The following is a 21,499-nucleotide window of genomic DNA, read 5'->3' as shown; positions in this document are numbered from 1 at the left end:
AAACCACATCAATGATATGCAGTAAAAGCAATGTTGTTTGATGAAGAAATGTGAATGACTTAACTATTCTCAGCAATGATCCAAGACAATCCCAAAAGACTAATGATGAAGCATACTATCTGCCTCCAGAGAAAGAACTGATATTGACTGAATACAGACTGAAGCATGCTATTTTCCACTTTATTTCTTTCATTTTTTTCTTCTATTTAAGTCTTCTTGTACAAAATGACTAATATGGAAATGTTTTACATAATTGCACATGTATAACCTAGATCTAATTGCTTACCATCTCAAGGAGGGGACATAAGGAGGGAGGGATAAAATTTGGAACTCAAAAGTTTAAATAAAAATATTTAAAAATTAAAAAAGAAAAAAGAAAAATAGGCAGAAAACACCTCTATACTGCCAAGAGTCTTCTGAAATAACTGAGAAAGGTTGAACTACCTAAAGTTTCCATTCACTTTTACCAACCCACCTATAGGTTTAAAAAAAAAAAAGACAAATTTCAAGTTCTGGCTGTAGTGGATTCTTTCCTGTCAGCTCAGGTGGTGACTCAGTCTGAAGCCTCTACACCCAAGAACAAATGGAAAACATTGATCCTGCCCAGCCATTTAACAGGAATAAAGTACAACTGCAAGAGGAAGGGGGAGACTTTCTAAAGCAGGGCTAGTTAGAAAGAAGAAGGGGTCTATACACCTAATTGCATTCTTCTTCTGGCAGGATTTATACAATGCAGGCACCCAAATGGTTTGTTTCTGCTCCCCCTAACTAAAGAAGTCTGCACGAGATTCTCTGGGGAAAATATGTGCTGTAACAGTTGAAGAAAAAGACTAAAAGACCAAAAAAAAAAAAATCAAGAAAAAAAGCCCAACTCCCAAAGACAAAGGGAAAAATGAACTGTCCAGAAAAAGTCACAACACAATGAACAAATGTTTTAAGAAAAGCAAACAAAAGAGCTCTAAGATAAAAGAAAACAAGATAATAAATTCTATATATTCCTTAGAGATAATGTGACAGCAAAAACTTCAAAAGAAATAAAACATTCAAAACTGAATAGAATAGGGGCAGCTAGGGGGCGCAGTGGATACAGCACCGGCACTGAAGTCAGGAGGACCTGAGTTCAAATCCAACCTCAGATACATAACACTTACTAGCTGTGTGACCCTGGGCAAGTCACTTAAACCCACTGCCTAGCTAAAAAAAAATTGAATAGAATAAGCAAGAAAATTAGGTCAGAAATGAGAGTGTTCAAAGAAATAAGACAAACAACAGGGTCAATAACTTAAAACATAATGGAGAATGGACTCTCTAAAACGGCAGAGGCTCTCAAAAAGCGAATGACTGATTTGAACCTCAAAAAAAAAGTCATTCGAAAACTTGGCAGAAGAAGAGCAAAAAACAACAACTTTGAAAGAACACATTAAGATGAGAATTCTATACAAGTTCAAGTGATTATATTTAAAAACTGAGATAACTGAGGGATTATAAATTTCCCAGAAAAACAGAATAAATTGAAAAGCATAAAGGCCACCATACAGACAGAATAATAAAAGAAAACCACACAGAAAATTTAAAAACGACTGCAAAGTACTCAATGAATTCACAGAATATCAACACAGAAAAATTCCTAATTGAAACTCCTAAGTGTGTATTCCTATTTCAGAACTTCAATACCAAATTACAAATTTTGTAGGCAGTCAAGAGAAAGGCCTTTAGTTATGAAGAAAAGTTAATTCAAATAGGCCAAATAGGTCTCACTTTTTTTTAATTTTTTTTTTCAGTCTTACTTTTTCAAGAAATCACAGATTAGGATAATTTATTCCAAAAGCCAAAAAGATTGGGGTGATGGCTCAAAATAACATATCCTGAAAAGCGGAAACTAATCTTCATGGCAGAAAAGAGGCATATGAATTAGTACTCCAAGACTAGGGGGGGAACAAAACATTCTGTTTGTAAACACTCCAAACTAAGAAAAACAGAAGAAATGTAAATAACTGTCCAAGAAAAGACCTTTCTCATTCTTATGTAAGACAAGACAAAATTTTTTTAAACTTCTTCAAGAATGAAAGAAAACACAAAGAGAGACCATCAAAGACAAAAGAATCTAAGGTGGCTAAAGATTTAAAGAGAGCTTAAAAAGTCAAGAGAAGGAAAAATAATTGAATTAAAATTCAATAGGCTCAAATCTACATTCCCTGATAATTATTTTACTAGTATTATTATTATTATTATTATTATTATTATTATTAGTGAGTTGGGAGGGAAGAAGGTAGGAGGGAAGAAAGTAGGAGGAAAGAGGCAGAAGAAAGCCAGAGGTGGACTCCCACCTGTCCTGAATGTAAGCAGACAAGGGACTGCAATTCCTCCAGTTTCTCAATAAGCATGGGGAAAGACTGTGGGAGGGTAAGGTAAGAACAGGAGAGGGGAAGAGGGACCAGTGCTGGAGGGAGTAGAAAGCTGGCCTAACCCAAGAAGGGAACATAAAGTGTGCCACTGAAACATTCCCAGGGAATATATGTAGAAGAGTGACAAAGGCCTTCCTTTCCTAATCAATTTTATCTGGAGGAATGGGCCCCTTAGGAGACTACCCTGTTCAATCTACAATTGTACTTCTTATAAATGCAACCCACTCCAGGGTGAAAGTGGGCAGAGATTCAGAAGTAGTACTTCCCATAACCATGGTTAGGAAAAGAGTTTTTAACTAAACAAAGGATAGGAATAAATTTAAAAAAAAAAAATTTCAAATTTGCAAAATTTAAAAAAGCTTGAGCACACACAAAATCAATGTAGTTAAAGTAAATAGGAAAACTATCCATTGGGAAAAATTTACATCAAATATCTCTGATAATAAAAAAAAAATCTGGTATCCAAGAAATATAGGGGATTAACACAAATAGATAGATGAGACTAAAAGTCTTTAAGAATAAAAAATTACCAACAATTGTATGAAAATTGTTTTAAATAATAATAAGAAAAATACAAATTAAAACAACAGAGGTTACCCCTCAGCAAACTGGCAAAGATGACAAAAGACAGAAACAGTCAATGCTGGAGGAGCTATGAAAAAAAGGGACACTGGTACACTATTGCAAGAGCTGTGAAATGGTCTCATGAGTCTGAAAAACAATTTGGAATTATATGAAAAAGTTCACTAAACTGTTTAAATTATTTGAACCAGAGATACTACTACTGAACATATACCTTAAGGAGATAAAAGAAAGGTTCTGTATATACCAAAGCAGCCAAAGCAGCAGTTTTTGTGACAGCAAAAAACTGTGTGCCATCAAATTAAGGAATGGTTAAACAAAATGTGGCAAATGAATGTCATAGACTATCACAATGTCACAAGAAATAGCACATAAAAAAATTGCACATGGTTCTGGAAAAGAAATGGGGGAAAACTGTGTAACCCTGGACAAGTCATTTAACCACTCTTTCCCTCAGTTTCCTCAACTGTAAAATGGGGATAATAATAGCATCTTAGGGTTGTTATGAGGCTAAAATGAGATATATACAAAGTGTTATAACCTTAAAGCACTACATGAGTGCTAGTTATGACAGTTATGATGGTGATGATGATGATGACGATGATGATGATGTACTTTTCATCTTTTGGTATGAAGGGAGAGACTATTGGTGTGAAATGTTGGATACATTATCAGATATCACAATATCTAGTTTTGCTTAACTTTGTTTCAAGTTGGGGCTTAATGAAAGGATATCTAAAAAGACTGTGATGTAAAAAAAAAGACAAGTACAATAATTTTACTAAAGTAATTTTAAATAATTTTATTAAATAATTTTAAAGCTGACAAAACAAAATTAGATTGATTTTTGCTTTAGTCCTACCATACTACTTAAATATTTCTCTATCGGTCAAAGATTACTGATAGATAGTGGACAAGATGCAGAAGTATGGTAAAAAGAACATAGAACCAAAGCTCTTAACACTCAACTTACCATTAAGTAGGTATGTATTTCAGGGTAAATCACTATAGTTCTACTGAATTCATACTTTCAGATCATCTGTGTTCAGCTTTTTTCTTGAGAAGATTTGACTTCATACAAGTCTAAAGTATAGAGCATTGATTGAGCTTTATACATTATTTCCCCTCAGCCCTCTCTGGGACTCCATTTTTTCCTCTGTGAAATGAATGACAGCATCAGACTAGGTAGATAGATCCCATGTAGTTCTGACATTCTGTGACCTCTATGTTGTAGACACTATAGTACTCAAAACTATCATAATTAACCACCTGAAATAAGACAACTGCTCTCTGTCATAATCTAGTAATTTCAATGTTGTATGTTTAAAATACATAACATTTTTTCATCATTTTTTTCTAGAATTGGTCAAAAGAGCACAGACTACCTTTTTTCTCATGCAACTTAAACACCCATTTACTGGTTTTAGGCACACAAAGTATTACTAAGCAGCAACACTTTCAGCTACTTATTTTGTATTCCTAGACTACTAAAGGTAAGCAAGCAAAATTGGCATAACACAGGAAAAGTATGTAAAAGAAACATTTTTGAGGATGACACTCAACTTCAAATAAGGGAAACCATGATGGTGAACATGCTGCAGAGACACAGCAGTGAAACACCTGACTCTGGCCACAGAAGCAATTCAATTAATTGAGCATTGATGTTTATACCTCATTTCTTCCCAGCCCTTTTTGCCATAACATTTTATAAACAAAGTTTTAAAATAAATCATTACTTTTTAAAATATTAAAATACTTGTATTTTTAATATAAGGACAAAATACAGTACAAGGATGAGCCTGGCATTCAATAACCCAAATCAGAAATCAAAGGAGCTCATTATCTAACAGATTACCTACCACCACAGCTAGCTCCTTAGAGAATGGGAAGACATATACTTATGGGGCAGCTAGGTGGCCCGGTGGATAGAGTTCCAGCCTTAGAGTCAGGAGGATCTGAGTTCAAATCCAGCCTCAGACACTTGACGCTCACTAGCCAGCTGTGTGGTCCCGGGCAAGCCACTTAAGCCCATTTGTCTTACCAAAAAGCAAAAAAAAAACCAAGAACAAGGAGGAGGAAGCTTATAAGAAGGAGACAGTGTTATTTGCTTCTTAAGACCTGACCTAACCAAAAAGAAATGTAGCTATATTTGATTGACATAAACAGTAACATAAGTATACTAAGGTATATTATTGTCCTTAGATCAGTTGTTCATTTCATTTTCAAACATCATGCCATCTCTGGAATTTAGTAATGCTGGGGTCATGATATAGAGAAAAATGGGAGGCAAACCCAAATGGAACTTTTAGGCTACACACATATATCCTACTGGGCAACAGACGAGGCAAAGTAGTTCTTCAGAATTATATCTGTGTTCTACCCTAAAGCCAGAGTTGAATTGTAGGCACTGGTTGGAAGCCAGTGTTCCTAGAAGACTAGTCAGTTTCCAGAACAACCAATCAACAATAACAAAAACGAACAAATTACTCACCAGTGACAAGCAAACATATGAAACCAATGTACACAAGATGTAAAAATGGTAAATTTTTACTGGCTTTTGTTTTGTTAACTCTGTCAAACTATTATTTCTTTTAGGTCAGTGGCAGGTTTAGTTTTGTGGTGGTGTACAGATTATTAAACACATTCTAAAAAATATCAAACTCTTTTTTTCCCCAGAAAAGGTTTAAAAAGTACAAGACCAGTAGCCCCTATGAAAATCTCACCACTGCCTTCAGGAAAGTGTTCCTCACATAGATAGAACTGGTAGGAGGGAGTCAGGAATGTAGCTATATTGCTATGCCTGAGTAACATGAAAATTCAGGAAGTTCTTAAAATTATATAGAGGAAAAAACAGTTGTGATGAATACTTTTGTCCAACTAGTCACAGAACTCATTCAATGACTTAATGACCCTGATTTCTTGTTCTAAAAGTGAAATAAGAATCCTTTTGCAGATCTCACCCTCTAGACATTATAAACCAGTAACGTGGCAGGTTAAATTATAAAAACCAAAAGAATCTTTACTTCCAGAGATTATTACAAACATCCCTTCTCTTTTTTTTTTGTCCAATGTGTTATTTAACAATGAAAAGCTTCCCTAAGCAAGGGGATCACTTCTAAAGAAGAATTCATACTTGAAGCCATGGTTGCAAAAAGCTCAAATATCCTCCCCTTCCTAGTTGGAGCAGGAGAAAACTACAACTTTTCCTTTCAAAATCCTCCCCAATAACACAGAAACAGCTACCATTTATATAATATTCCTCATTTTACCAAATATTTTCCTCACAGCATGGCAAAAATAGGAAGCACCTATTATGGAATGGAAGGAAAAGGCACTGCACTAGGAGTGAAAAGACTTGAGTTCACTTCCCAGCGCTGCTACTTACTACCTGGGTAACCTTGGGAAAGTCAGTTGAGCTCGCTGGGCCTCAGTTTTCTCATCTGTAAAAAATTTAAAAATATTTTTAAATAAGGGGGCTGGATTAGATGTCCTCTACATAAGGTCCTATCCAATGTTAAATCCTGTAATACTAATACTATTCCCACTTTACAGATGAAGGAACTTAAGGTTCAGAGAAAATGAGTGGCAGAGCCAGGACTGAAACTCAGGTCTTTGCTCTTTCTACCACTAGCTCAATGCCTCTCATATTATAGCATTTACTATTTTATACAATTCTGTTCACAGAGCCTTAATGGAAACAAACAAAATTTATGATAAAATTTTAAAAGGCTTATTTTTCATCAGTTAAAAAAAACACAATGATTAGTTATTGAAAACATTAATTAATTGTTATTGAAAAGCATGAAGTAAAGAAAAATTTGGGAATAGGAGCAGCTAGGTGACACAGTGGATAGAGTTCCCACCTTGGAGTCAGGAGGACCTGAATTCAAATCCAGCCTCAGACACTTGATGCTTACTAGCTGGGTGACCCTGGGCAAGTCACTTAGCCCCAACTGCCTCACCAAAATAAATAAATAAATAAATTGGCGGGTAATCATTCAAGATCATTTTGTGAGTGTTAGCAAAAACAAACTTTTTGTAAACTTTAGGAACAAATATGGATATAGGGTTCAATTACTCTTTTTCTAGGTGACAGAAAAAATATTTGTTATTTGGCTTCATTTTTCCCTTCAAAGGGAGAAGGAAGTTAGTGAATAGGAAAGCGAAGGGAGGGGAAGAAGGAGATAACTCACATATCTCTAATACTTTAAGTTTTACAAAGTATTTTCCTCACAATGAGCTAAATAGTTTATTATTTCTTTTAAAACATTTTATTTATACCTTTTGCTCATTAAAAAACAACAGTATTTTCAAATTTAACTGATAGGACCAAATGTTTATCTGTTACTGTCTAAACATCATTTATTGCATTAGATTTCTTTAATTGATTGTTTTTCTTTGTGACAAGGGGAAGGGTTCAGTTTGGGGAAAATGGAAAGGTTATTTCTAGAAACAAACATGAATATGATAAAAGAACAAAAAGCATCCATTCTGGAAAGCAATTTGGAACTATGTCCAAGATGGAAACTGTACATGGCCTTTGACCCAGCAATACCACTACTAGGATTATACCCTCCAAAGAAATCAAACAAAGAGGAAAACGATTGATATGTACAAAAATATTTATAACAGTTCTTTTTTTGTAGTGGCAAAGAGTTAGAAACTAAAGAGTGTTCACCAGGCTAGTACTCAGAAATAATACACAAGGTTCAAGATAAACAGAAGTAGATATAAATCAATATAGCCCAGTATAGACTGAGTCAAAGCACTCAAACTTAATAATCAACCCATTATCAAAAGTTCCCTACAGAAACCTTTTAATTTCCGTGACCACAGGGAATCTTTTTTTACTAGACCTACTCTCACCCACACTCATTCTTTCTTCAAACCAAACTATGAAATCTGTGATACCTTTTGGGATTAAGAAAAGGCTTAGAAGCCAATTTGGTTTCCAATATAGCAAAAGGAAGATTCTTTGGACCAAAGGCATCATTCACCTGGGTCACCTTTTAAAAGAAACCAATTCCATAGGAAGTTAGGTCCTCAGCAGAGAAATAGATGTTGCAGTCATATCAGGTAATATTTTTCAAAACTCATAGAACACAGGCTAAATGCCTATACTAGAAATGAACAACTGTAGTTTGGGGTTTTTCAACAACAAAAACAAATAACAAACTATGTCATTTCCAATTCTTTATGATCCCATTTGAGGGTTTCTGGGGCAAATATACTACAAAGGTTTGTCATTTCCTTCTCCAGTTCATTTTACAGATGAGGAAATTAAGGCAAACAGGGTTAAATGAATTGCCCAGGGTTACACAGATAGTAGGTGCCTGCCTGAGGTCTCATTTGAACTCAGGAAGATGAGTCTTTCTGACTCCAGGTCTAGAACTTTATGCATTGTGCCATCTAGCTGCCACTTGTAGTACTAGCTTTTAAAAGGGGATGTGATATTCCTGAAAAACGCAGGCTAGCCAAATCTTGGGAAGATATTAAAGTAAAGGAAAAAAGAAAATTTGAAAATATTGGAAATGCACATGATATTTAATGGTAAATAACCAATGTAACTGACAAAGACAATTCTGTCTGACTTCTTCAGTGATAACAGCATCTAAAAGAGTTATAAAAGCAATAAATCTGTAGAGGTCACCAGTTCATTTGTATGACATAAAGTGTCATATATTTAACAGCTCTTCCAACATCCACACAGAATAGATGAATGATTAGGCAATACAATGAGAAAAAAAATACTGGATTTTGAACCAGAAGGCCTGGGTTCAAATCCTAGCTTTGCTACTCATGACTCTAGACTTGGCTAGATCATGAGCTCAAGCGTTTTATCTTTCTTTGTATCCCCAGTGCTTAACACAGAGCCATACGGTTAGTAGGTGCTTAATAAATGCTTATTGACTAATATATAACAACCTCTCTGGGCCTTGATTTTCTTATTTGTAAAATGAAGAGATAAATAGATGACATCTAATGTCCCTCCTAGCTATCAAATAGTAATAGAAAATAGAAATCAAATAGTATGGGCCTATGAAATCTATTTAAAATAAATAAATAAGAAGCTTTCTTTGATAGTCCTTTTCTTTGTCTATCATTCATTTTAGAAGGGAGTCAGAGAAAAGGTAGGGACTCATGCTAGCTGTCCCAAATTCCCCTCCAAACAAATTTAAATAATACCTAAAAACAAATTCTGGAGTGGCAGAACTAACAAAAGGACACAATGAAACAATTTTCCAGCCCACGAAAACTGAGAAGGTTGAAAAGAAAGATGTGTCACAGGGTGAGAGTGGAGCACAGCCCAGAACAGGTTGTCCAAGGCAGCCTTGGGGGCAACTGAATCAGCTCCTGGCAGTGGCAGTTTCCAGAGCTCTCAAGGCCACAGATGGTAATGGGGTTGGACAACTGATCAGAAGGAGATCACATGGGTCACTTTGCTGGCACTGGGTGCAGGACTCTTGCAGTCTCAGGGTGAGAAGGAGCACTGCAACACCAATGCAGCCTCAAGGGAATAGGGACCCTGGTCATAGTTCCAAGATAGAAAAGTGTGCTTGTGGTGGTTCACACACCTGAGCACAGGCCAGGAGAGTAGTAAACACACCTCTCCTTAAATCATACCACCTTGGAAGAAATGAAACTTACAGACCCCTAGAACTAGCACTGAAAACAGCTGCACAAAAAACCTGAAGCTTGGGACAGTGCCCCCTCCACCCCAAAAGCAGAGTCCAACTTTAACATAAGGTTAAAAGTCAAGAAATAGCTTGGAAAAATGAGTAAACAACAACAACAAAAAAGAACCTGACCATAGAAAGTTACTATGGTGACAGGAAAGATCAAAACACAAATTCAGAAGAAGACAACAAAATAAATTCAGTAAAAACTGCTACAATCCAAAGCCTCAAAGAAAAATAGGAATTGGTCTCAGTCCCAGAAAGAATTCCTGGAGCGTTCAAAACAGATTTTTAAAAATCAAAAAGAGAAGTAAAGGAAAAATTGGGAAAACAAATGAGAATGATGCAAGAAAATCATGAAAAAGGGTCAACAGCTTGGTAAAGTAAGCACACAAAAAAAAAACTAAAGAAAATAACACCTCAAAAAATAGAATAGGCCAAATAGCAAAAGAGGCACAAAAATCCACTTAAGAGAACTCCCTAAAAAGCAGAATTGGTCAAATGGGAAAAGATACACAAAAATTCACTGAAGAGAAGAACTCCTTAAAAAGTAGAATTAGCTTAATGAGAAAAGAGGTACAAAAGCTCACTGAAGAAAATAATTACTTAAAAATTAGAACTGGGCAAGTGGAAGCTAATGACTCTTTGACACATCAAGAAACAATCAAACAAAATTTTAAAAATGAAAAAAAAATACAAGAAAATATGAAATATCTACCAAGGAGAGATAATTTAGGAATTATTGGTCTACCTGAAAGTCACGATCAAAACAAAAGAACTTAGACATCATCTTTGAAGAAATTATCAAGGAAAACTTCCCTTAGATTCTAGAACCAGAGGGTAAAATAGAGATTGAAAAAATCCACCAATCACTCCCTGAAAGCGATTCCAAAATGAAAACTACTAGGAATATTATAGTTAAATTCTAGGGCTCTCAAGTCAAAGAGAAAATACTGTAAGCAGCCAGAAAGAAACAATTCAAATATCATGGAGCCGGTTTAGGTAACACAAGATTCAGGAGCTTCTACTTTAAAGGATTGGAGGGCTTGGAATATGATAATCCAGAGGGCAAAGGAGCTAGGATTAAAACCAAGAATCATCTACCCAGCAAAACTGAGTATAATCTTTGGGGGGGGGGGGAACAGATATTCAATGAAATGGAGAACTTTTAAGTATTCCTGATAAAAAAGACTAGAGTTGAATAGAAAATCTGACTTTCAAATAGAAGTCTCAAGAGAAGCATTAAAATGGTAAATGGTAAAGAGAAATCATAAAGAGATTCAACAAGGTTAAACTGTTTATATTCCTACATGGGATGATAATACTTGTAATTGCTAAGAACTTTATTAGGGCAGTTAGAAGGCATATACATAGACAGCAGGCACAGGTGTGAGTTGACTATGATGGGATGATTATTTAAAAAAATAAATTAAGGGGTGAGGAAGAAGAATACACTGGGAGAAGGGGAAAAGGAGAGGCAGAACGGGGAAAATTATCCCAAATAAAAGAGGTGAGAAAGAGTTTTTATACTGGAGAGGAAAAATGATGGGGGGTGGGGGCGGGGGAGGAATGCTTGAAAATTACTTCCATTGGAATTGCTCAAAGAGGGAATAACATACATACTCAGTTGGATATAGAAAGGAAATAGAAATAGAAAGTAGGAGGGAAAGGGATAAGAGAAGGGAAAGGGCTGACAGAAGAGAGGACAGACTGAGGGAGACAGTAGTCAGAAGCAACATACTTTTTGAGGATGGACACAGTGAAAGGAGAGTAGGATAAACAGAGAAAATAGGATGGTGGGAAATACACAGTCGGTAATCATAACTGAAAAAATTTTAACAGCAAGTTTCTCTGTAAAGGCCTCATTTCTCAAATATAGAGAACTGAGTCAAATTTATAAAAAGAAGAGCTATTCCCTAAATGATAATGGTCAACAGCAGTTTTCAGACAAAGTAATCAAAGCTATCCATAGTTGTATTTTAAAAAATGCTCTAAATCACTATTGATTAGAGAAATGCAAATTGAAACAACTTTGAGGTACTACCTCGCACCTATCTGATTGGTTAATATAGAAGTTTCCAAACTTATTTGGCTTACTGCCACCTTTTCAAAAAAAAAATGTCACTCAGTGCCCCGCCAATCTACTTTCTTTAACCCTTTTAACTATTTTTTTTTAAATTTGTGTCATTTCAAAAAAATATAGAATTTTTTAAAAAAAAGACATCTTAAATTCAACAATTTATTGTTAAATTTATGGTTTTTTTCCTGCATCGAAATTTTGATGACACTATTGCATCATGTAACTGTATAGCAGCATTTGGTAAACAAATCATTACACACACATATTCTGCCGATGCATACTACACTTCCTGGCCTGCCAACACTTGCTTGTTAAGACCTGTTGGAGGACTTGACCACTGACTGGTTATAACTTGCATTTTTTATTTTATTTGGAAAATAATGTAGCCACTACAATTTCAACTCTGTTACACAACAGATGAAACATGTACAAAACTTTTCAAAATCTTCTCCTCTTCTTCCCTTAGGCTTACCACCCCCTTATTTTTATTCAACACCTCCCCCAACTGCACCCAAGACTACTACAGCCCCTCTGAATCATTCCAGCATCCCCCAAGGGGCAGTATCACCCACTTTGGGGACCTATGGGCTAATATGACAAAAAAGGAAAATGATAAACATTGGAGGGGATGTGAGAAAATTGAGACAGTAATGCACTGTTGGTAGAGTTGTGAACTAATTCAATTATTCTGGAAAGCAATTTGGAATTAAACCCAAGGGGCTATAAAACTGTGCAAACCCTTGATCTAGCAATACCACTGCTAAGTCTATACTCTAGAGAGATAAAAAACAAAAAGGAAACAGACCTACATGTATAAAAATATTTATTGCAGCTTTTTTTTTAGCGGTGGCAAAAAATTGGAAATTGAGGGAATGCCCATCAACTGGGGAATGGCTGAACAAGTTCTGGCATGTGATTATAATGGAATACTATTGCAGTATAAGAAATGATGAGCAAGATGTTCTCAGAAAAACCTGGAAAGACTTAGATGAACTAATAATGCAAAGTGAAATGAGCAGAACCAGGAGAACATTGTACACAGTAACAACAATATTGTAAGATGATCTGAATGACTTACCTATTCCCAGCAATATAATGATCTAAGACAACTCCAGTATTTACAATAAAAAATGTTATCCTCATGTCCTGAGGAAAAAAACTGATGTAGTCTGAATGCAGATTGACTCTCACTTTTTTTTTAAACTTTCTTTGTTTTTCTTGGGTGTTGTGTTTTTGGGGGTTTTTTTGGACCGTTCTCTCACAACTAATATGGAAATATATTTTGCATGACTGTATATGAATAACATATCAAATGGCTTGCAATCTGGGGAGTGGTGGGAGGGAGGGAAAGAAGTTGGAACTCAAAAATTTTTTTAAAAAGAATGTCAAAAATTGTTTTTACATGCAATTGAGGAAAAATAAAATATTAAATACTTTTTTTTTAAAAAGAAGGAGTCAAGTTCTTTAAATTAGTGTCCTATCTCCATGCAAACAGGTTATAGGACCCAAATAATGCATACTCACACACTGGGGAAATTTCATCTTTTAAAATGTAAACTAACAAAAATCAACATGTAAAATGTTCTCCTTTGTTCTGCCCCTTCCCCACCAATTCACAATTGCAGACTGAGTGAGGAGGGTAGAGGGGCAACCATACAGATTCAAGCTACTCTATGGATATGTACTCCAAGTGATGGTTTGTGAATCCCCACTGGTAGATTTACTCTTAATAGCTTACCAGAGGAAACAGTTTAAAGAAAAGGCATTTACTGAGCAAGCATACTTTGAACAATACTCTCCCAACAAATACACACAACAGCATCAGGGGGAACAGTGGTAAGAAAGGAAATTAATTCACTAGTAGAGGGGTGCACATATAGGGAACTCCAGGCCACTCACACCTCCAGCACTATAGGACATCATCATCATCTTCTTCTTCCTCCTCCTCCTTCTGTTTCTGTTAGGAAGGTAGTAACCATCCTGGCTACTTGGTCCTGTTCCTCTCTGAAACTCAACTCCTGATGGCCAAGACTATCAACTCACAAAGTTCTTGAGCCTTGACTCATTTAGGCCTACGCCCTGCTGAGTGATATCTTCTAGTTAAGTAGTTTTCATTTCAAGATATAATCATGGCTGATGAGAGAAGAAATTTCCTCCCAAGAAGCAAGGAGGAGTTCCTTTTCAAGGGCTCATTTCTATTTCTATTATTGGCTGTCTTCTTGATTTCTAGAGTTCACATTCCTCAGAGCTATCTTCTACCTTGACTTAAAGGGCCACCAGGTACTACTGGCTGATCCTTTGGCCAGTAAATGGCTAGCCTCCCACTACTATTAATTCCATCAAGCTTGACTGGTACCTTTCTCTGTTATTTGCCCCTTATCTTTTGTAATTTCATCAACTGCGCTGGAGAAAAATCAAACAATTAGGAATACCTCAGTCCCTTTCCTCCCCTCTTCCTAAACAAAATATATGAGATCAGTCATTTGTGGAAATCATATAATCTAAAGGCTGGAGAACTGCAAACCTAATCTTTTAGCGAAATCTCACCTAAAACATTTAAGTTAAAAACTCAAATTCAGTAAACATTAATGAAACATCTACTATATGCAAAGTATTATAATAATAACCAAGAAAATGCAAAGTTTAACACTGAGATAAGAAAAATCTATGACCTCATGGAACTCAAAATCCAAAAGGATAATCCTAAATTTGTTGCGATGAGGCTAGTATGTTTCCTAAATTTTCAACAAATGTCTCCTAAATTCTCATCAGAAAGATGGTAACATAAAATGTTATTTAAAGTATTAATCTTGGCAACTATTAACTTTCTGCCCTTCAGAAGAAGAGATGTGGCATGATACAGTAGAAAGACTACTAGATTTGGACCTAAGGAATTAAGTTATTAATCCCTATTCTGCAACTTACTAGCTACACTATTATCTTGAGAAAGTCATTTAATTTCTTTGGGTCTGAGTTTCCTCACCTATAACATTAAGGGGTTGGATTAGATGACTTTTAGGTCCCCTTTAGCTCTAAATTTATGATTCAAAGCAATAACATATATTCCATCTTAACAAAAAACCACCAAACTCTGCCCAACAGAAAATGTGTATTCCTTAGTCATGCCTCCTCCTCCTACCTGGTCCCACACCTGTCCTTTATGCTTTGACCCTACTCTGAAACCTGCACATCAGGAAACTTCCAATCTTCCAGCTGATTGGTGTCTCACTGCCTGTGACCTCAGGAATGGGAAACCAATCAATTCTACCTAAACACGACCCATCCTCTTCCCTGTAAGACACTTGAGTAATTGATTCAGAAGCTGCCCTAAAGGATGGACTGAAGTGTCCAAAACTATCTTGGACTCTTCTCTTATAGCCATGGAAACCATCATGCCTGAGGCCCCCTGGCTATATCCTTGCTGATTCCCACTCCTGTTTTGGAAGTGTTAGTCCTAGCCTTAATGTGAGGAAAGTAGGTGGCCTGTGTTATTAGTTGGGAGGTGTCAGTCCTGGTCCCAGGGTGCAGGGCCCAGTAGGATATCCTATTATTACCTCTCCCTTGTTGTCCCTGTTATCCTCTTGAGTGTCTCCAATTAAAGCATGAGATCTTCCTTTCGGATATTCCCTTAAACATTCCAAATTAAAGGGTTTATTGCTTTCAGAATTAATTGGCTTTTGCAAAATTCTTTTAGTGCCATCCACAGATTTTGACAACATAAAAAGCTGTTGATATCTGAGTAGTGTTACTGGTTCCTTTTCAGCTTAAATCTAGGTCTTCTGATACTGAAAAGGGGGGAATTAGGAAATATTATCTAATAAATAACAGTATCCTAGTCACTAAGAAGGCATCACCACTATTTAGGCTCCTATCACAGCCTGTATGCCATATCCCATAAGCTTCTCCCCTCTCCCTCTGCACTGATATTAGGTTCTGTGATTTGGTTTCCTAGGTAGACTTTCCCATTCTTCCCAAATCTAGCTTGTCTGGAAGTTTTATTTCTTGGTATTGGCATTTTGGTTTATAAAGCATCCACTTGGGAATTTGGTTAACATAATCAATTCCAACTTCTTGAACATGTAAAATTGAGGACTTGCTTTTAAAATTTAGAACTTGGGAACTGATTTATTACTGGTTATAAATGAGTTTTAAAAAATAACACCTTTTGAGAACTTGTCAATATTATCCTATTACCTTTTTCTAACTTTACCACACCTGTGTGCAATGGAGTCAGGACACATAAAGAATCAAGTAAATACAAGATAATTTGAAGAGGTAAAGAATTAATAACTATGGGGATATCAGGAAAGACTCAGCATAGAAGGGGGGAACCTCAATTGAACCTTGAACAAAGTTAGGGATTCTAAGATAGGGAAGAAGGCAAGGTGGATAGCCTGGGCAAAAGACTGAAAGTAGGAGATGGAATGCTAAATTCAAATGGACCTGTTGGACTGGAATGAAGGAGAATAATGTAAACTAAGTCTAGAAAGGTAGGCTGTCTGTTAATAGAAGCTGTAGGATGGCTAGCATATTAACACACTCTTTAAAAAAATTATTGTCTTTTGCTTTTAACAGTGTCATCTCTGGAAATATACTCTCTCCTTTCAAATTAGACTTATCTTTTAACCAGGAAAAATGTTGTTTTTTTTTAAAAAATTACATAGCATATAACATTTTGCCCTCATAGGCCCCCTTCCTCTCTACCACGAAAAAGGAGAGAGTCTGTCACTTGTTCTCTTGGAATGTTCTACTTCCTATTAGTGATCCTTTTATTTACATTGTTGTAGTAACAACTGTATATACTATTCTTTCAATTCGGCCTTTTTTTTTCCCTCTGCATTAGTCCATACAAATCTTTTCAAGTTTCTCAAAATGTCTTGATTTTATTATTCCTTACAACACAATTTTTTTTTTTTAGGCAATTGAGGTTAAGTGACTTGCCCAGAGTCACACAGCTAGTAAATGTCAAGTGTTCGGTCTGAGGTCGGATTTGAACACAGGTCCTCCCGACTTCAGGTCCGGTCCTCTATCCACTGCACCACCTAGTTGTCCCTAAGACAATTTTTTAAAACAGGCTATTGATGTTTTCTCTCATTTTTTTAACCTCATTGTCATTTCCCAATGGATACTCATCCACACAACCAATGAATACTCCTTTATAAAAAATAAGCACAGTAAAGCAAAACATAAACACAATGGTCACACCTGAAAACGTATGCCTCCTTCTAAAAATACAATCTATCACTGATCTGCCAAGAGGTAGGAGGTATGGTTAACCATCAGTTTTCTGGAATTACAACTGGACACTGCATTAATCAGAGCTTTGAAATCTTGCAATGTTATTTTCCTTTATATTATTACACTTAGGCAAATTTTCTCCTGGTTCTGCTCATTTTCTTCTTCATAGGTTCATAGGATCATAGATTTTGAGCTTGGAGGGACACTACATAGAGAACATCAACTCTAACACCTTCATTTCACAAATGAGACTGAGGCCTACAGAAATGAAAGGACTTGTCTAGAGTCACAAAGTTATTAAATGTCCAAGGCAGAACTTGAACCTAGATCTCCTTTGATCCAAGTCTAGTGCTCTGATCCACTATATACCATGCTACACTATCCAAAGAAATCATCCCAATTTTTTCTCAATTCTTCATATTTGTCACTTTTTTCTGTGAAACAATATTCTAATTCATTCATTATCATAATTTATGTTTAGCCATTCTTCATCTGGTGGGACCCTGCTTTCTTTTTAGTTCTTTGTTATTACAAAAAGTTTGACTATAAATATATTTACATATATGGGATGTTTCTGGCCTTCTTAGGGTATATACCAAATAGTGGCATTGCTGGGCTAGGGGGCACATACTTAGTGACTTAAGTATAACTCCAAATTGTTTTTCAGAATGGTAGGACTAATTCATAGATATATCAACAGTGGGCTTGTCTTCTCACAATTCTTCCAACATTTTGTCATTTTGGTCTTTGTTATCTTTGCCAACTTGATGGGTATCAGATGAAAATTCAGAGTTGTCTTAATTTGCCTCTTATTAGTGATTTGGTCTATCCTTTCATATAATTGCTGCCTGCATTTCTTCTTTTGGAGATTGCCTGTTTGAATCCCTTGACCACATTCCTACTGTAGTCAAAACACCACTGCATTTTACACATACGCTCTCACTCTCACTCTCTCTCTCTCTCTCTCTCTCTCTCTCTCTCTCTCTCTCTCTCTCTTTCTCTCTCTCTCTCTCTCTCTCTCTCCCCAATATGTTCAGCCATTTAATTAAACAACAAGCATTATTAAGGGCCTACTATTTGCCCCAGGCATGACAGTAGATGCTGGGGATGCAAATACAAAAGTGAGACATTCTTCAAACAATGGGCACCTACTTTGTTTCTAATCTTTTGCTACCACAAAAAGTGCTGCTATGGTTATTTTGGTATCTATAGGGTCTTTCATCATGCCTTTGTCCTCTTTGCAGCATATGCCCAACACTGGCATCTCTAGATCAAAGGGTACACTATTATTTTTCTCATACAATTAAAATTGTTTCTCAAAATGGCTGGGCCAATCTACTAAAACATCTATATCCTCTGACCCAGTATTATCACTACTGGGCGTAGATATTCCAAGGAAATAAAAACAGAAAGAACAATCTCATAAATATAAAAATTTTTGTAGCAGCATTTTTTGTGATTACAAAAACTGGAATCAAAATGGAAGCCCACTGATTGTGAAATGGCTGAATGAACTGTGGCATACTAATATAATGGAATATTACTGTAGAGTAAGAATATGACGAATTCAGAGAAACATGGGAAGATTTTTATAAACTGCTACATAGTGAAATAAATAGAATCAAGAGAACCATATACACAATGTCTATGATAATGAAAAAGAAAATAATAGACATCAGAATTCAGATTAATGAAAGGACCAGTACTGATCTGATGATGAAATATTTTTCTACTTTCTATAAAGAAGTGGTGACTGCAGATGTGGAATGCTCCATTTATTGTCAGACATGGTTAATGTTTCACTTTCTTTGGCTTAACACATTCTCTGTAACATGGGATCTATGGAAGGCTGTTATTGAGAAATGATATTCTCATTAAAAATAACAATATTTTCATAAAACTATATATTCTATATAAAAATATACCATCAAGCATCAATACTTGAAAAAAAAATGGTAGGTGGATGTCAGATGGATAAGGAGTTTGTGTTTTATACAACAGGCAACAAGAAGCCATTGAAATTAATTGAGCAAAGGAATAACATGGTCAAACCTATGTTTCTGGAATATCAGTTTTCATGGAAGATGGAATGGAGAGGGGAAAAATCTAGCAACAAGGAAAATAATGAAGAGGCTATATTATAATAGTCCGGATGAGAGATGATGAAAGCCTGAACTAGGAAAATGATCCTGTGAATGGAGAAAAAGGCACAGATGGAAGAGATAAAGAGGTAGAATGGATGTGATTTTGAAGAACGTCTGGATAGTAGGAGAAAAGGAGGGAAGAGTAAAGTTTAACTCCAACTATGAACTTGGATAAGTGGAAGGATAGTGATAACCTCAACAAAAACAGGAAAGTCTGGGATACAAACAGGCTCAATAGAGAAGATAAACAAGTTCTATTTTAGTCATTCTGAGTTGGAGATTTTTGAAAATTTAATGTTTTACTTTTCCCTAATTACATCTAAAAACAATTTTTAACATTCATTATTTAAAATTTTGAATTTTAAATTCTCTTTCTCCCTTCCTATCCTTCCCCCTCTCACTGAGAAGGTAAGCAATTTGATATAGCTTTTACATGTGCAGTAAAAACATATTTCCATATTAGTCATGTTGTGAAAAAAAAAAACTCAGACCAAAAGAAAACCAAGAAAAATAAATTTTTTTTAAAAAATATGATTTCATCTGCATTTAGATTCCAACATTTCTTTCTCTGAAGATGGATAGCATTTTTCATCATAAGTCCTTCTGAATTGTCTTAGATCACTGTATTCCTGAGAATAGCTAAGTCATTCACAGCTGATCACTATACAATGTTACTGTTACTATGTACACTGTTTTCCTGGTTCTGTTCACTTTTGAGTTTAAGATTCTTTTTTTTTTTTTGGCAATGCAATTGGGGTTAAGTGACTTGCTCAGGGTCACACAGCTAGTGTCAAGTGTCTGGTCTGAGACCGTATTTGAACTCAGGTTGTCCTGACTCCAGGGCCAGTGCTCTATCCACTGAGCCACCTAGCTGTCCCTTGAGTTTAAGATTCTTTTTTTTTTTTTTGGCAATGCAATTGGGGTTAAGTGACTTGCCCAGGGTCACACAGCTAGGAAGTGTCAAGTGTTTGGTCTGAGGCCGGATTTGAACTCAGGTCCTCCTGACTTCAGGGCCGGTGCTCTATCCACTGCGCCATCTAGTTGCCCCGAGTTTAAGATTCTTATAAGACATTTGATCATAAAATCTAAAGCAAGAAGGAACTTTAGTCCTTTGTCATGCCAATATCTAGTTCAATCCTCTCATTTCAGAGATGGGAAACTAGATAGGTGAAGTGATTTGCCTAAGGAGACAAAGGTAATAAAAAGAAAATATCAATCCAGATGCATAGTAGACAAGTTGGAACTGTGAGACTGAAGTTCAAAAGACAATACTAGATATATAGATGTGGGTGTCATCAGCATAAAGATGATAACTGAATCCATTTAAGTTGATTAGATCACCTAGAGAAAAAATGTAGAAAGAGAAGCGAGCCTAGGGCAGTCTTACCAGGATACCTATAGCAAGACACTGGGAAGATGATCCAGCAAAAAACAGAATGAACAGCTGAACAGGTAGGAAGGGAACCAGGAGATAAAAAAATCATGAAAACCCACAGAGCACAATTTATTGAGAAGAGAGTGGTCAATATTGTAGAATACTGCAGCAAGGTCCCATGCAGGAGGTGGTGCTTTCCACCAGCGGACGTGTTCAAATCCTGTCTTTGTCATTTACTACTTATGTGAATTTGGGCAAGTCACTTCACCTCTCAAAGCCTCAGTCCTTTCATGTGTTAAATGAAGGGGTAGAGCTAGACTGTGTCTGAGGTCCCTTTTAGTCCTAACTCTATAACCCTTCACAGAAAATTAATGCAAATAATTAAGAATAAAATTCATCCCTTAATGAAAAAGTAGTTAAAGGATATGAACAAGTAGTTTTCAAAAGAATAAATACAAACTGTCAACAACCATATGTGAATGAAAACTCCAAACCACCATACAGAGTATTGCAAATTAAGACGACCCTGAGGTTTTACCCTACACCCACTGTGGCCAACAAAGATAACAAAGGATGGAAATAGCAAATATGTCAGAAGCACTTCAGGAAGACAGGTACCCTAATGCATTATTAGTAGAATTGTGAATCAGTCAAACAATTCTGAAAAAAAAAAAAACGGAACCTTAGGAGAAAGATCACTAAATTATCTATAACCTAAGACTAAGTGATACCAATACCAATACATACTCCAAGGATGTCAGTGACAAAAGTAAAGTTCTAATATACACAAAATTACTTATTGCAGCACTTGTGTGGTAGCAAAAAAACAAACAAAACCAAAACAAGGCAGGTGCCCGCTGCCTGGGGAATAAACTAAACAAGTTATGATATAAAAACATTACTGTACTATAACAAATTATTAAGATAAAAAATACTGGGGGGCAGCTAGGTGGCGCAGTGCATAGAGCTCTGGTCTTGGAGCCAGGAGGACCTGAGTT

At 35.9% G+C, this 21,499-nt stretch overlaps 1 protein-coding gene across 4 annotated transcripts in view; it reads right to left on the bottom strand.

Moving 5' to 3' along the window:
* The window catches only part of MED20 (mediator complex subunit 20), a 132,088-nt gene that overhangs the window by 37,838 nt on the left and 72,751 nt on the right, over positions 1 to 21,499 (bottom strand). For 2 of the 4 annotated variants that reach the window (XR_013487023.1, XM_078155367.1), the window contains one exon: positions 6,376 to 6,427. The exons of the other annotated variants lie outside the window; for them this stretch is intronic. The gene's annotated coding sequence lies outside the window, so the exon portion shown is untranslated. Of the gene's footprint in view, positions 1 to 6,375; positions 6,428 to 21,499 lie in introns of those variants that run through there. 4 annotated transcript variants of the gene reach the window in all.

This window comes from Phascolarctos cinereus, unplaced genomic scaffold (genome assembly GCF_003287225.1).
Source record: "Phascolarctos cinereus isolate Bilbo 61053 unplaced genomic scaffold, phaCin_HiC Scaffold_5;HRSCAF=322, whole genome shotgun sequence".
Taxonomy (NCBI): domain Eukaryota; kingdom Metazoa; phylum Chordata; class Mammalia; order Diprotodontia; family Phascolarctidae; genus Phascolarctos; species Phascolarctos cinereus.
The sequence above is the reverse complement of the archived record's forward strand: the minus strand, read 5'-3'. Positions and strand labels throughout refer to the sequence as shown.